The sequence below is a fragment of the Camelus ferus genome, chromosome 35 (genome assembly GCF_009834535.1).
Source record: "Camelus ferus isolate YT-003-E chromosome 35, BCGSAC_Cfer_1.0, whole genome shotgun sequence".
In the NCBI taxonomy this organism is placed as follows: Eukaryota; Metazoa; Chordata; class Mammalia; order Artiodactyla; family Camelidae; genus Camelus; species Camelus ferus.
In genome coordinates this window covers 2,353,211-2,368,631 of record NC_045730.1, presented here as the reverse complement: position 1 = coordinate 2,368,631, position 15,421 = coordinate 2,353,211, and the positions used below count along the sequence as shown (strand labels likewise).

The following is a 15,421-nucleotide window of genomic DNA, read 5'->3' as shown; positions in this document are numbered from 1 at the left end:
TAACGTCTCCAGTTCATACCTGGAAGGTGTCAGGCTGTGCCGGCTTGCCGGTTCACACCACGGCAGAGGGGCGAAGATGCCTGAAGCACAGACTTGGCTGTACTTCTACGTGGACATTTAACAAACTGGACTGTGTAATCCAGAGAAATCCGTTTTCAAATGTATCCTAACACTGGCTCTCCCATTACATTCTCTTTTTGGACTCACTGTGGGGGTAAGGGGAAAGGAAGGCACCTTTGAATATAGATACCGATACATTACATGTAGGTTAAGAAGCTCTCATCTTCTTACAGCCGTTCAGAATTTTTCACTGTTTTGACTCCTGCCCCAACTCCAGCGTGACGTGTAAATCCACCTGCTGGCAGCGGGGAGCTGAGACTGGCCTTTACGAAACACACAGAACAGTCCGGTCCCTGTTTGGAGCGCATGTCATGTATCCTCTCAGTGCTAATTTCTTAAGCTTCATTTGCCTTTTTTTTTTTTTTTTTTTTGGTAAATACTTTGAAGAACATTAACTTATGTCTTTTTTTCCTAAGAAGTAAGGTATTTCATACATTTCAATACTTGCAGTCAGGTAATTGATTCCAAAAGGAACTCAGAGGTTAGAAGTGCCATTCCCTCTGAAGGCAAGGCCCATGTTTGGAATCTTCAGCAGCTGTCTTTCCATTATTAACAGCCCTACTTATATTTGACAGACAAGTTATAATGTGGCCATCTATCTCCAGGACAGCCGAGCCGAATATATTTCTAACTTTATAAATGAACTTTAAAAGCCCTACAGACAAATTTCATGAAAGTAAAGAATGGAAATTTGGTAAATGGAGTCTTTGGATTGTATTGAGGAATAAATCTTTGCTTTTCTACATCTGCTAATAAGGATGTGGAGGTTAAGTAAATAACAGAGGCATCGGCTGTGCGCTAGGCGCAGTGCTCTTTGGGGCAGTTGGGGCAGATGCTGCAGGCGCTTGAGGACAACTGCACGTACGCGCCCTCACGGCTGGGCAGAGGTGTCCCGTGGTTTCCTGTGGGAAGAGTGTCAGTCACGAGAGAGTTCTGATCATCCACAAACGAAACCCAGGAAAGAGCCTCCATGATCCACCCAGACCCTTCTCGCTGAACAAGGATGTCCAAGGCCAGCAGAACAACACGTTTCAGAATCTCATCTTGACCCCTGGTGTCTTAGTGAGTTAGGATAAACGGGGTTGAATAAGAACAGTTCTTTCCCAATATGGTACAGAATTTACCCCTTTTTAAAGAAGGAATTCTCTTGCTCCTAAGAAACAGGGTTTTTTTCTTTGTTTTGTTGTTTTCTTTCATTGCAGTAGAGTTGATTTACAATGTTGTGTTAGTCTCTGGTTATGACTGCATTTCCCCCCGAAGTCCGGAGCTTCCATGTGTTACTGAACGTTTGCACACATGACAGTCCCAAGTTCGGTCATCTCATCGCCCAGGATGGCTCCACATTCCAGAGAACCTTTGAATTTTAGTGAAAACATGTGGCCCTCCTAAAGATGCTTAGCCCTTAAAACATGCTTGGTTTTATTTACATGGATCAGTTACCTGGTGAGATTTATCAAGTTCCTGGTGTGGAGGTTGAAAAAACAAGAAACAGAAATTAACTTTGGTTTTGAAGAATTTTCTGGTGTTGAAACCAACTTAGGAAAGACTGCCTTGTCTGGCACACCCACTTCCACAAGTAGAGATTTATAATACATCAATGAATTAACGGCCTGATGAATGTAAACTCTAGCCAAGCTCCCAACAGCCAGGCCCTTGACTGCCTAGAAACCACTCTTCAAGACATTACAGGCAGGGCAATTTCTGACAAAGCATTTGTTCAGGTCCTGTGATGTCAGGAGAGATATACATCAAAGGGTTGAATGATTAATCTCGATTTCTGTGAAATCATTCACTCATTCATTCATCATTCATGTAACACTGTCTGCTAAGCCCCTGAGACTCTAGGACCTTGAGACACAATGATAGAGGAGACCCCAGGCCTGCCCTCTGAAGCTCAGTGTTGTGAAACATACACACCAACGTATCAATTCACCGATTTTCTTTCCCTCTCCAACATCTTTACAGATTAACAGGAATAGGAAAAAAGTTGTTCTGACAACCCCCTGCACGCCACTCCGCTTCATCAGTAAAGCGTGAGCACCTGCTGCATCTTGAGCACGCCGAGCAGGAAAAGGTGTGGACGTCGAGCACCAAGAAATCATCGTCTAACTGGGGGAAAAAATGGAGAAATGGTATAACTAAATGGACAAGTGATAAATCGATTCTATTATGAAGCAACAAACTGAACAGGAAAGCGGACTGTTGGTAAAGGACTGGGGCAACCAGCTAAACTGGGGAAAATGCTAACTCAGGTCCCCAGGAGGCTTGCCATCCAGGTGAGTGATCTGAACAACCAGCCGGGATGAAAGTCAAGTCACACCCCGGCCAAGATTTGCATCAGCTGGTAACCCTGAGCACCGCACACATCCAGAAGTGGCCCGGGTGCAAGTTCCTGTCATCGCAGGGGTACAGGGAAATGGCCTGGGGCCCAGCCAGCTGGTCCTGCCCAGCGAGGTAAGCACTCCAGGTGCCACTTCACAGCTGAAGAAAGGGACCCTGGGGGGCAGGTACATGGCTTGTTCAAGATTCCTCAGAGAGCGGATGGGTGACCTGAGCTTTGCACCCAGGCCTGGGTGTCCAAGACGTCCGGAGGCCCTGGGGGTGCCCCTTTTCCTGGGTGCCTTCACGTCAGATCTCTGGAGAAGTAAACTGCACGATGAAGTAAGCCACCGGGCCAAAAGTGGGACTGAGAAAACATCAAGAGTCGGGCTGCAGACGGGCCACGGCACGTCGAGGCAGGAAGCCGTGTCTGAGCGTGGGGCCCGCGGAGCGGGGCAGGGTGTCACGGGGACTCGGAGCCTTCAGAGCAGGCTGGCGAGGAGCCCCTTATTAAAAAGACAGGGGTCCGTGGAAGTGACCATTGTCAGGGAGCCTCCTTGGCAATACTGTTTCCCCTCGGCTGTGAAATGTGCGGAGGATTTGGGTAGGAAATGAGAGAGAGGTGAATCCAAAGCAAGGGGCACAAATGACCCACGGATTAGATGAGCAATGACAAGTCTGGAGTCTGAGAGACGCGGCAAAACCGCTCTCTGCCGGTTGAGGACTGAGCGATTTCCAGGTCAAACCTACTAATCTGTCGCCATAAAAAGATGCCATTAAAAAAACACCAGCAAGGTCTGTTCCTTAGTGTTTTAATCAGTTAGCAAACCCTCGTTCACATTCTGCATCTTCAGTTATTTCATTCTCTGTAATACCTTGGGATGGGATTTAAAAATTACTTCAGAGAGAAGCCCCCATACTATTTATTTAACGTCCATTTTCAAAATTCTTTCAAAAGTAATTACAGGAAATTATCGGCCTTCGTATCTTGCTGGCTGACACATCATATAAATCATCCAATGTGTCACTTCTGATAAAGCCCACGTAATCATATTACATGACAGGAACTGGCGGTCATAAATAGACATGATAACCTAATTTGGAAAGCTCAGACAAACGCAATTCCTTTTAAACTCTAGTTCAAAAGCCCTGGTGAGACTCTAGAGAGCCTTGGCATACTGATGTAGCTTTGAAGAATATTTGTAACATTTTCTTCTTTGAAACCTGAAATCTATCTCCACTTCACACTTCAGATATAAGCTCACAAAAAAATGTGTAATATAAAATATTTATGGCAAACGTTAAAAAGAGAGAAGTGATGTGATTATCCGACTCAATCCATTTTTACTTGGTTCCCTCAGTACCGAGAACCTTTTTGAGGAGCAGGGTATAGACGGGGTCTTTTGGCAGAGAGTGAGAGCTGGCCGATGACTCTGTACTGAACACAGAGAGAAGAAAGATAGACTCAGAAGTGTGTGGTTGCCAAGCTTTGAATCTGACAAGCAAAACGGACACCCCAGAAAGAAGCAGCTGAGCCTCTCGGCCCACGTGGCATATTGTTAGGGGAACTGGCCAAGGAAGGCGGGGCGTTCTCAGCCCCTGGTGCTGGAGGCTGGCCCCTGCCAGGCACGTGCCAGAAGGTGGAAGCGGCACGAAGATAGGGAGCCCCAGGCAAGGCTTGGGCCTGCCCAGTGCTAACCGTTGTCCTGCGCCCAGCGGGTCACTCCAGGTGGCCAGATCCCACCCCAGGGCCCTGAAATGACTGCAGGGGCTGCTGTGTGTGGGTTCCCGTCCCTCACCCTTCCCTTGCTATGTTCAAGTGACCCAGCAAGATGACACGGCGACGGGCCCGTGTGGCTCTGCTCTCGCCTGCTTGCAGTCCCCTGTGTTTGTCTTAGAGCGTGAAAGCAGTGAGTTTCCAAGCACAGGGCAGGGGCACAGTCACTCTGCAGGCTGTTATCTGGCCACACACACAGGAATGCACGACCGTGTGGCACCGTGTCATGCTGTGGCTGGAAAACATGCTGTAATCCAGGTTGCTGGGAGTAGGACACCTTTGTTTTTACTCCAAAAAAGGGGGGTGCTGAGTGATGGCGCTCTTCTTGGGATACTGGCATGAGGCTTTCTTCTGATGGTTCATTTCATCCAAACAGTCCCTTGCACACGTGCACACACACATGCGCACACACACATACACGCACACATACACACACATACACATACACACACACACACAGAAAGAATGAGATTATTTGTCTCCAAAATTTAGCTCAAGTTATTTTCTCACAAGTCTGAGGTAGGAAGATTTAGCTTTGAAAAATCTAATAAAATTTATCAATTAAAAAATTACAAAACTGACAACCTAATGAGTTACACTCATGTACCTGGTGAAATCTTCAATAAATAAGAACGAGGTGGCCATTCTGGGGACTAGACAGGGAGGAATCAGGGAGTGAAACTATTACGGAATTTGTACAACTGTGCCAGAGAGTGAGTTAATAAATCTAGCTGACCTAAATCTTCCTGAAACTAAAAAGGGCATTCTGTTGTGAAGCAACAGTAGTTAATGTCCATTCAGGACCTACAGAACGTATCTCTCAAGAACATCCATTTTGTGTCATCATTCAACATTCCTTTGAAGTTGTAGTAAATGCAACAAGACAAGAAAAAATTAATATAGATGTAAGAGAGGAGATGTTATAAATACATTTTGATGTCCATCTTTCAGGCATCTCCTTTATAAGACATCTGACCCATTGGCACCCCCACTGAGCCTGAGTTTATTGACCAGGTGTACTGGGCACCTGTCTCAAGGGTAGCCACCCGCAGCCTGGCTGGCAGTGTCTCATTTATGCGGCACAGCTCCAAAAATGACTGAGCCAATCATGTTCACTTCCCAGGAAGACAGAGCTGATTGTGTTCACTGAAAGTGAAGAGAGATAAAGAAGCAAGAGAAACAGGAAGGGAGGGAGTTGTGAGCAGAGGGAGAGAAAAGTGGGGCAGACCCTCGGGAAAGCAGCCCTCATTCTCGACACTTCCACTTTCCACGGGAAATAAATATCCCTGCTTGGCTTTTTGTTCTTAGGTTCCTGTGAGCCCTTGTTACAATCCTTTCATACGTGAGAGTCAGGCTCTATTTCTTGAAACTGGAAGAGCCCTGAAAATCCAGGGTAGATAAAAAGTATTTAAAGTCCTCAACAGCTACTGAGTCACACGATGTGACCCGTGCACCCCGTACGTTTCCTCATTTGCCCTCTCAGTGATCCGGGATATGGGTGTTACCAAATCGACGCTAGTTATCAGGGGAAAAGAGCCACATGAAACAAAATGTGAACTGCTCACGCTCATGACAGTGAATGATGGAGACAGGGTTCAAATGCAGCATCCCGACTCCCGAGTCCATGTTTTTAACTCTCTGCAGGCTGGTGATGTGACAATCAGTCTACAGAGCCGAAAGGACGGAAAAAGACAGCAATCAAAACTGCCATCATTTCTTGATTCTAAAATGCAATCAGTTGGATCACTTTAGTGATAGCAATTTACAGAAAAAAATAAAACACTGAAATAATTGTATACTTTTTCCAGGGAGGCAATAACAAAATTTTCATCCATACAATTATATACTGCCTTCCCCTGAAGATGTAATCAGCATTTTAGTCTAGGGATGTTCATTTCATAGTATAGACATTCTTCTGAATGGTGCTTGGCCATTACGCCTGTCTTCATGGGGACTCACTGGTCTTGGTAACCTGCACTCGTAAATTTTAGGCTTGACACTATAATTTCAAGGATTACAGAGGAGAATTACAGTTTGTCTATACTTCTAGTTTGGTCAAAATTTGTAGGTTTTTTTTTCATAATTGTTTTCCATAGGGATAAAAGTCAATGAACTTTTTCTCGGAAGACATGTAGGAACTTCAGACAGGTATTTAGTGCCCAGTGATAACCTCACATGATGCATGAATCTGTTACAACAGCACCTCTGAATTTAAAAATTGTACGATCTGTTGGAGACACATAAAGATTAGGACCACATTAAAAGTGGTGCGCGGAAGCTTTGCCTGCACACACAATACAGTTCTGTTTTGGTTTTCTCACATGTGATCATTTCTTAGGTGACTAACCATTTCTGACCCAAATTTAATTTAAATTTCAACTGCATCGACGGTACCAATGCAGAGAGCCCACCTGACAGCCACACGGACGGACGTCATCTAAGCCCGGGTGAAAGCAAGCGGCCAACGGAGACAGCTCTGCGGGACTGACCCCCTCCCGTGACAGCTGCGGAGGGCGCGTTGTGGGTGACACTGATTATAAGCCATGCCTTGATTTCAGAGACATTAAATATGAAGAGAACATACATTTGGAATTGACAGAAATGGTGGCAAGGGAGTTCAGTAAGATGGCCAGTTGCATAATAAAGATAGAAAAAAATCAGTATTTTTCCTATACCTCAGCAATAAAAAAATCATTTTGTTTTCCTTTGTGGCCATTGGGAAATGTATTGGAAAAGATTATACTGTTACCATCTTTATGCTATTATTACAGAAGCCTCACAGTCACAAAAATACCTTGCGATTAACTCACCAAGCAACTTTCTGGAGTGATCAGGAGAGGACCAGGCTCCCAGCCCCGCCTCCTGCAGGAATTCTGTAACCGCTCCACACGTGCCTCCTTACTGCATGCACACAAGAACCCACGTAGGAGATGTACCATTTAGGGAAAAACACAAGAACTGAGGCTCAGAAAGAAGTTAATACATTTCAAAGGATCATTTTAAGAGGTGAGATAGGTATTTTGTAAATCACGGCGCTCATTGGGTTTTGAACCTCAAATCTATGTCTCTCGAATTCTGAAATTCCCGATAAATTCTCCATAATTACATTGTTTCAAGAAAAGGAGTTTATCTTGGAGAAGTGCCCAGAATAATTTTTTTAAAGTTAACAAAGGACTGTATAATTTGCTGGAAGTGTTTTTTTTTTTTTAATTTGAGTGGACATTTCAGCCATGAAAGGAAAAAAATCAAAATATATGAAGTTTTATTTCAATACTTTTCAAATACTTCTATGCAAAATATTTGAGCTGTTAGAACTTTCTGATACTGTAAACCAGAATCAAAACCTCAGAGGAACTTTTACATTTTTCTGTCTTCAAATTAAGGGGGGGGGGTTCCAGTCATAGCTTTAAAACGCTCTGGCTTGTTCACCCATCTCAAATCTCCATGGCTGCGTGTAACCAAGGCACCAGAACAATACCAAATGGCTTGTCCCCAGCGAAAATGAAGTCTTCAAATAAGTCAAGATAATGCAAAATTTCAAAACATAAAAAACTGATAAGGTGATGACCAAAAGCTCCTCTTACATTAGAGCGGCCCTGGGACTGTCTGCACGGGTTTGTTTGTGATTTTTTCCCCCAGTTTGAATGAGAATCACATTAAAATGTTGATCTCGACACTGTTGGTTTTCTGCATTCTATTTCTCAATTGCAGTCCATTCTTAAAATGTGGATTCTTGAATTACATGTTTACAGGACTGGATTTGAAAGCAAAACTATGTGAAACAAAAGCACTATTGAGTGGGTAATCGAATAAGCAGTGACCTGTTACCTCCAGGGGCTGGTGGGAGAGGCGGGTGTTTTCACCGTTTTATCCACCTGCTCGTGAGTCACTGTGGACTTTGTCCAAGGTAAAGTCTTGGTGACACTGCCTCTTTTGAACCTGATGAGTTACCACGTTTAGCAGTTACGAAAGTGATTATTACAAGTCAGTGACTTCCTGTAGACCTTGGCATCTATGACCAGAGCATCACCATTACCTTTAAAAATAAATGAAAATAAGAAATCACTGTTTTTGCCAGACCACAAGCTCTGATCATGCTATGGGAAAGGCTTTATGAAGCTGGAACTCTCTGCTACCACGTTTAACTCATCCCCTTCCCTCGGGACTGCACCGGGGGCTCCGCGTCCGGATGCCCTGGGAGCCAGGTCTCTGGGAAACCAGTGAGAGCTCCTGGCGAGCCTGTGACCTGCCGAGTGTGAGGAAGGCCGGGGAAAGAGCCCTGACAGAGGCAACGTCAGCTGCTCCTCCCAGCCGCGGTGGCGGCGAGGACCGGCCTCAGGGTGACAGCTGTGGCGGTCCCTGTAGCCCAGGCGCCTTCTGACGGTCCTGGCGTGGCTGGACATCACCAGTCATTACACCGCGGGACACGGGACGCACTCCAGCACCACACACTCCCATGAGCTGTGAACGGCTGGGTCGCCATCCAGTCCATCCAGGGCCGTAGCACAGAAACGCCGTCCCGAATTCCTTCACGGAAATCCTCTGACGGGAGTAACTGAGGCTGCTTCTGGTGTTTGTTGTTTGTGGTTTGGGTTTTGTTTTGTTTTGGGAGGGATTTTTTTATTGACACATAATTAGTTGACTTACAGTGTTGTGCAGTGTGTGTTAATATTTATATAAATGGAAATAAACATTTAAAATGCCAAAGACAAAAAGATTTTACAATTGACCCTTGAACAACATGGGCTTGAACTGCACGAGTACACTTATACAAAGATACTTTTTAATAGTAAATACTACAGTACTACATGATTCACAGTTGGTTGAATGTGGAATTGTGGATACAGAGGAACCACATATACAAAGAGCCAGCTTAACTTAGTTTCTGATGTGCAGCATAGTGATTCAGTTATACATCTATATATTCTTTTTCTTTCTAGGTTATTACGCTGTTGAGTATAGTGCCCTGTGCTCCACAGTAGGACCTGATTGTTTATCTATTCTGTATAGAGCGCTACCTTCAGATGATCATGTAACGCCACTAATCAATGTTACTGCTTACACGGGTGACTTACACACCTCCCAGAATAAGTGCAGGGGTCACGTGTTCCTTCAGCACATTTTTATGAAGCGCCTACGGTGTGCAGGCAGTGCCCTGGGCTCTGGGGATGTACCAAGAGCAGGACAGACAAACATCCCTAACGTTGTTGAACTTGCTTCCTGGTAAGACAGTTAATAATCAAAAAAACATACTAAACAAGTAAACTGTACAGTATGTTAGGAGGTGATGTGCTCAGGCAAAAAGAAAAAACATAGAGCAGAAGAGAATGTGGAAATACGAGAGCTTGGTGAAGTGCGGAGGTTTGGACAGATCTCATGTTTGAAGAATAACGAATCAAATTTTTAAAAAACAGAACCTGCAGGCAACCCATGGAGGTTTTACGTGCTGTGCAATGCAGAATTAAAATCTGTCCCTGCCCATCTCAGCCCATGTCTGGCCCCTGCCTCCCGCTGCCAGGAATTCCCAGTTTCACTACTGTTGCCCCAACAGACATTGGGGCCGGACTCCCCGCATCCCGACGGGCAGCTGCTCGGCTGCCTTCACACAGTTCTTGGGAGAAACCCCCAGGTGGTGTCATCTGAGGAGAGTAAGGGCCTGACAGCTCACAGAGGACCCCCACAGAGACAGTAACTGCCCCTTGGGGGGCTGCCTCCATGGCAGTCGGAGGGGTTCCACATGGAAGTCAGACATGGGAGGGTTTTTATGTTTCCAATAAGGCTGGATTTGCAAGCAGAGCCTCCAAGTAAAGGATTGCTTTTTGTATGTTAGAAAAAAATGTAATCGGATTCATCTGTTTCCTTCATAGAGACGAATCTGGCACAAATTCATTATCTATACTTACACATAAACGCAGAGAAACTAAAACTGCATGAGGAAGAGGAACTGCAGTCAGCTCGCGCGCAGTGAGCAGAAAGGGAACGCTCGGCGGTGTCTCCGTCCAGCCGGTCTGCGGGTGGAAACAGCGCGGACGGGGCAGCTCACCAGCAGCCCACGTGTACCTCCCGCGGTGCTGGAGGCCGGGCATCCGAGGTGGGCGCGCTGGCAGGCTCTGCCGGGTGAGGGCCGGTTCCCAGACGCGTCCTCACTCGGAGGGAGGGGCGGGGGCTCTCTGGGGCCCCTTTAGCGGGACACTAATCCCGTCATGAGGACCCCACCCCAGCCGTCCCCATCGGGCTGACCTGGAAGCGGGGCCAAGTCCCCTCGGTTTGTCTCGTGCAGCGTGCGTGTGATGAGGCGCGGGCCAGAGGCCGGCAGGGTGTCCCGGACGTTCGGGTGAACGGGTGAACTTTGCATGGAACAGGAAAGGGTCAAGAGTGTTCGTTGAACAGAGCTGGTACTTCACTGGTGGTGGGGAGGGGGCCATGCCTGTTTCCAGATCGATTCTATGTATTTGAACGTGAAGTTTTTATGAAACTGGACTTGGCCCAGATTTCACAACTTCATCTGGGTCATCCCCACCTAGTTACACAGGGGTTACTCACATTAAGCTTCAGGAGCCTTACGCTGACCCGAAGGAGGGCAGCGTCCACGGGCCCAGCCTGCGTGGCGCCCCGCGGACCCGGCCGCGCGCCGGCGCAGGGGCGCGCGGTCAGCCGGGCCAAGCCCTCCGGCCGCCGGCCGAGCGTCTCCGCGCAGCCAGCGGGGCGGAGAAGCAGGTGCGGCCCGGACGGCGGCCGGGTCCGCGGGGCCCCGCAGACCTCACCCGGACCTGCGCGTTCGTTCTCCGCCTCCGGCCCGGCTTCGTCGTTCTCACCCGAAAGATGCTCCCGTTCCCCCACTCCTGCTGTCGGCGCAGATCTCACCGCGTCTGCTGACAGGCCTTTGGAACGTGTGTCCATCACCGGGAGAACAAGGCCCTCACCTGACCCGGCACGCCCCGCCGGCCGGCTTCTCGGCAACCGCCCGCCGCCCGCGTTCGTCCCCCTCGGCCCTGCCCCTGCTCCAGTCTGTCGCGCGTCTCCGGGCCTTGCAAATCCTCTTCCTCGCCCAGAATATCCCCGTTTCTCCTGAAAGGCTGGTGAGGTTCTTTCTCTCACTCGCCAAGACCTTTAAATGTCTTAACTCTTTCCATGACCCTTTGAAGCTACGTTCTTTCATGGTCCTCCTACCTTCAAAATGATCATAAATTTCACTTCTGTAAATTGTAACTATTTTTAAACATTCATTTCCTTTCCTAGAGTGTGTTCTTGGTGAAAACAGGAATGGCGTTTTATCTGCATTTATGTCTCAGCATTTAACACAGTACCTGGTACATCACAGATAACCTCTAAGTGTTTATTTAAAGAATGCGTAATAGTCAGAGATCTCCTTCCTTGGTTATTCCCCAAAGCCAAACTTCCTTTCGTGCGTAGAAACAGGATTTTCACGAGACTTGGAGACCACTGTGCCAGCCTCCCTTGAGGGGAACCACGGGGCCGGCGGAGCAGGGGTGGGGGGCAAGTCGTCTCCAATTTAAAGCCGACAGCTTGTCTGAAACTCTGCCCTTTCCCCTTGTGTTCCCTGGAGTCCCTTAGAACAGGCGCCCCTCCCTGGATTCCTGGAGCAGAATCCCTGACCCCTCTGGGTGTGGTTGGGAAACGTGGAGGCTTATCTTACAAGACACTGTGTCTGAGGTTTCTCAGTTATCACAGGGGGTCTGTTTCTCACCAGACACAGGTGTGGTCACCAAAATTCTCCTGACAATTTTTTATTGAACTTCCAGTGATGTTGCCTACCTCACAAGCTAGCCTCTTCCACCGCTTGGAAACTCTGAATATCAGAAAGTGTTAATTTATCATTAAATTGTGCTTCTTGGTCATTTCCACCAGCTGGTTCAGTTCTGCCCTCTAAGGCTGCCGCGGGCTTGGCAACGTGGTGAATGAGTGCCTGAAGGGAAGGTTAGTGGAAGGGCCGCGGGAGCAGGAGAGAGCAGCGGCTCTGTGCACAGGGTCCCCCTCCTCCCGGTCCTCTGCCCAGGCTGTCCCACTGTCAGCCGGCCTCTCTCGGTCCCACCCTTTCCGTGTGCATCCCCCACCCCCTCTCTCGCTGCCCGTGGCCTCAATGGATGCCTTGTTTTCTGGCACTGAATCACACCCCACCAAGCATCATTTTTGAAATGTTACGTATTCATCCTGTCACATCAATTCTATGGAAAATGTGTGAGTGACATTTCTGCATCCTTTCTACATCCCCCTCAGTGCCTAGAACCTGGCCAAACATGAAGGCACAAAAAATGCTTGCCAAAAGATCTGAATTGCCTGGTGCCAGATGTTATTTGATTTATAAGCACTGGTAAGGCTCAGACTAATGAATGGAGGCGTTTCTCATTTCCATGTACTTTTATATCATAATGAAGCCTGATAAAGGCAGTGGTATTGTTAATGGTCTCAATTATAGGAGGAAGATGAGGGAGTAAAGACCTCCAGAGTACATTTCAAAGCCACTGATTTCTACACATCACCAGTGAATTTATGTCAGGGACAAGACTGGTAAAACTCCGAGTGCTGGGACACTGCTGTGGGACCATTGTACCCTTCTAATTTCATATACGGGAGTCCTGGCCAACCTATACTTTGAGTCTTCAACACAAGAATATATAGACATCTCTTCTGCCCTAAATAGTTGGAAAAGCTGGATTACTTTTGAAGACACATCCAAAGCCTATAGTCACTTCATGATACATGGCCAAGAAGACACTTAATATAATTTCTTCTTTAAGCCAATGGATTCTCCTGTTCTTTCCTTTCCTCGTGGCATGGTGCTAATAATTTTTTTAAATGAGAAAATAATTATTAGCTTTGAAAAACATAAGCCCTAAGTTTATTAACTTATCCAAATCTCTACTTCTTATTTCATTAAGTATTCAACAAATGAGCTAAGAAGCTAACTCATTTTTCATTAGGGTAAATAAGCCAACAAATATGAAAGCTACAGAAATTGAAGAAACTCAAGCTACATTTGTGTTGCCTTGTTGTTTAAAAACAAGCTTTCAAGCAACCAGATATTCACTGATGATAAAGCACAAAACTGTCACATTATAAGCAGCTGGTGAAACTTAGACATCCTGGAGAATTTTCTCTTGTTGTTGCAGAAAAACGTGTTATAGCTCAGTTGTGACAGCAACCTGGATCCGGGCAAGAGACGACCAAGCAGCGCTCGGAGAGCTGGAGAACCCAGGTTTATTACATCAGCAGGTCCATAAGAGTTAACACTCCGAGCTCTGGACCCCGTCTGCAGGTTTACACAGGCTTTTATAGGCTGTCAGTTTACACTTTGCAACATCATATGCAAATGAGGTATAACAAAAGTTGACTAATTAGGAACAAGCTTTGTAGAAATGGACCAATCAGGAGGGAGAGAAATAACCAATCAGGAGTGAGCTCAGGGAACCAATAGAATTTTAGGGGTAAGTAAGCCATTTCAGAGGCAAATAGTGAGCTAGAGCCTCTGGGCCAGGGAACTGGCAGGAGAGTAGTGGGCCTGCCTGGGGGTCTTGCAGGTCTTTTTTATGGGGCTTCCCACCTCATTGTTACCATAAAATCTCATGATTGCATATAGACCTTGCAAAGTGTCAGCCTATCCCACATACATGAAAGCTCTTGAAATGATCAATGTCATATCCAGGGAGAAGTGATCACCACACATCCCAGTGCTGGCAGGAGCACATGCAGATGAGGAAGTCTGTTTATCTCTCTCCTATGCTACCAATGGCAGCAAAATTCAGCAAGAGCTGAGATGGGCTGATGGTGCACTGAGCAAGTCATCTCCCTCGGAGCCCTCAGGCCAGAGCTGAGCTCAACCCAACCTACGTGCCAACCTCCAGGGCTATCCCCACACTCAGCTCATAGACCTCCCGATGGCCAAGGGAGGACGGCCCTTCAGTATGCTGGGAAAACACACTTCAAAACACACAGCCCACCCCATCCTCAGTCTTAGTTAGTTCAAGGCTCTGGTGCTTATCTCTTGGCCCTCTGCCTGGAGAAGGTTGTGAATTCCCAGAAGATGTATCAACACAAGATATTAGCGTTTGCTACTGCGAAGCCGTCTGCTACTTGTCCGCTGTCATTCCACGCTAGTTTCTCATCTGGATCTCAACAACAAATGACTCTGGCAGCTTCCAAAACCAAGATCCATAGGTCAGTGACAAAGTCTTTGCTGCCGGTGGTTTCCTGCGTCTGTGCTCAGCCACTCCTCTTTGTAAGAGCAGCCTTCAAAACCCACTGTACTTCGAATCACATTCAAATCACATTCATTGACTTCAACTCCCATCACTACTGTTGACAGTAATAATAATAGTAATATTCCTAAATAGTCATAAAAATGACACCCGCATCACAACTGGCACTTAACATCATTTGCAGTGGTGGCTTTTGATTTCCATCTCACTAAGGCTGTCAAACATGCTCAGAAAAGCACAGAAGCCGCAGAAGGGAAAGCCACAGGAAAGAAGGTACTGCTCTGAGAGACGTGCTTGTCCAGACTGTACACTGTCATCCTAGGCTCTCCCTTCTCAGCCAGGCCTTTGATCCGCTGATGGGAAAGTTGGTTCTAAAAGGTCCATTTTCATCCCCTCCCCGACCGGAGACTAATGGTAAATAATCATAGTAGGTGAGGGGGCATGTTAATTTTGGCATGACTATTATTCTTAGCCAAAGCCCACGTGACCCAGAGTCTGGGATGGGAAAGCTCAGAGTGAAGGAGGTACAGAGAACACGATAAACCTCAGTGACAAAGGAAATAACAGGACTGCATCTCTTAACACAGATTCCACACATCCGAACGTGCCTGGTGTTCATCTCTGGGCACGGAGAGTGGGGCTGGGCTTTGTAAAGTTCTGTACATTTTTCTGCATTTTCCAAATATCCTACAATAAATAAGCACTGGGAAATTCTTATTTTGAAATTTGTTTTTAAACTAAAGATTTGTGAAGAGATCCCATCCTAAGCTGCAGCTTTAATGGAAACATAAAATCTGAAATGCAAATTGGAATAATTGATCTATAACAATTTACTTTAACCATTTTCTAGAAACAACATGAAACATCTATTTTAAAATGGAAAATGAAACGTCTGATTCACAGCCGGATGAGAACGAGGCCACTGGGGCGGGCTTTAGCCCCACGTGACTGGCGTCCTTATGAGAGGAGATCAGGACCCAGAGGAGCA

At 46.7% G+C, this 15,421-nt stretch overlaps 1 long non-coding RNA gene across 1 annotated transcript; it reads right to left on the bottom strand.

Annotated features, from left to right (window-relative positions):
* Positions 1-2,048: 2,048 nt before the first annotated feature.
* Positions 2,049-10,782, bottom strand: LOC116661472. The gene is made up of 3 exons (XR_004317336.1): positions 10,120-10,782; positions 7,027-7,117; positions 2,049-2,229 (listed from the first exon to the last, which is right to left on the bottom strand). It is a non-coding gene; the product is annotated as an uncharacterized LOC116661472 (long non-coding RNA).
* Positions 10,783-15,421: the final 4,639 nt, after the last annotated feature.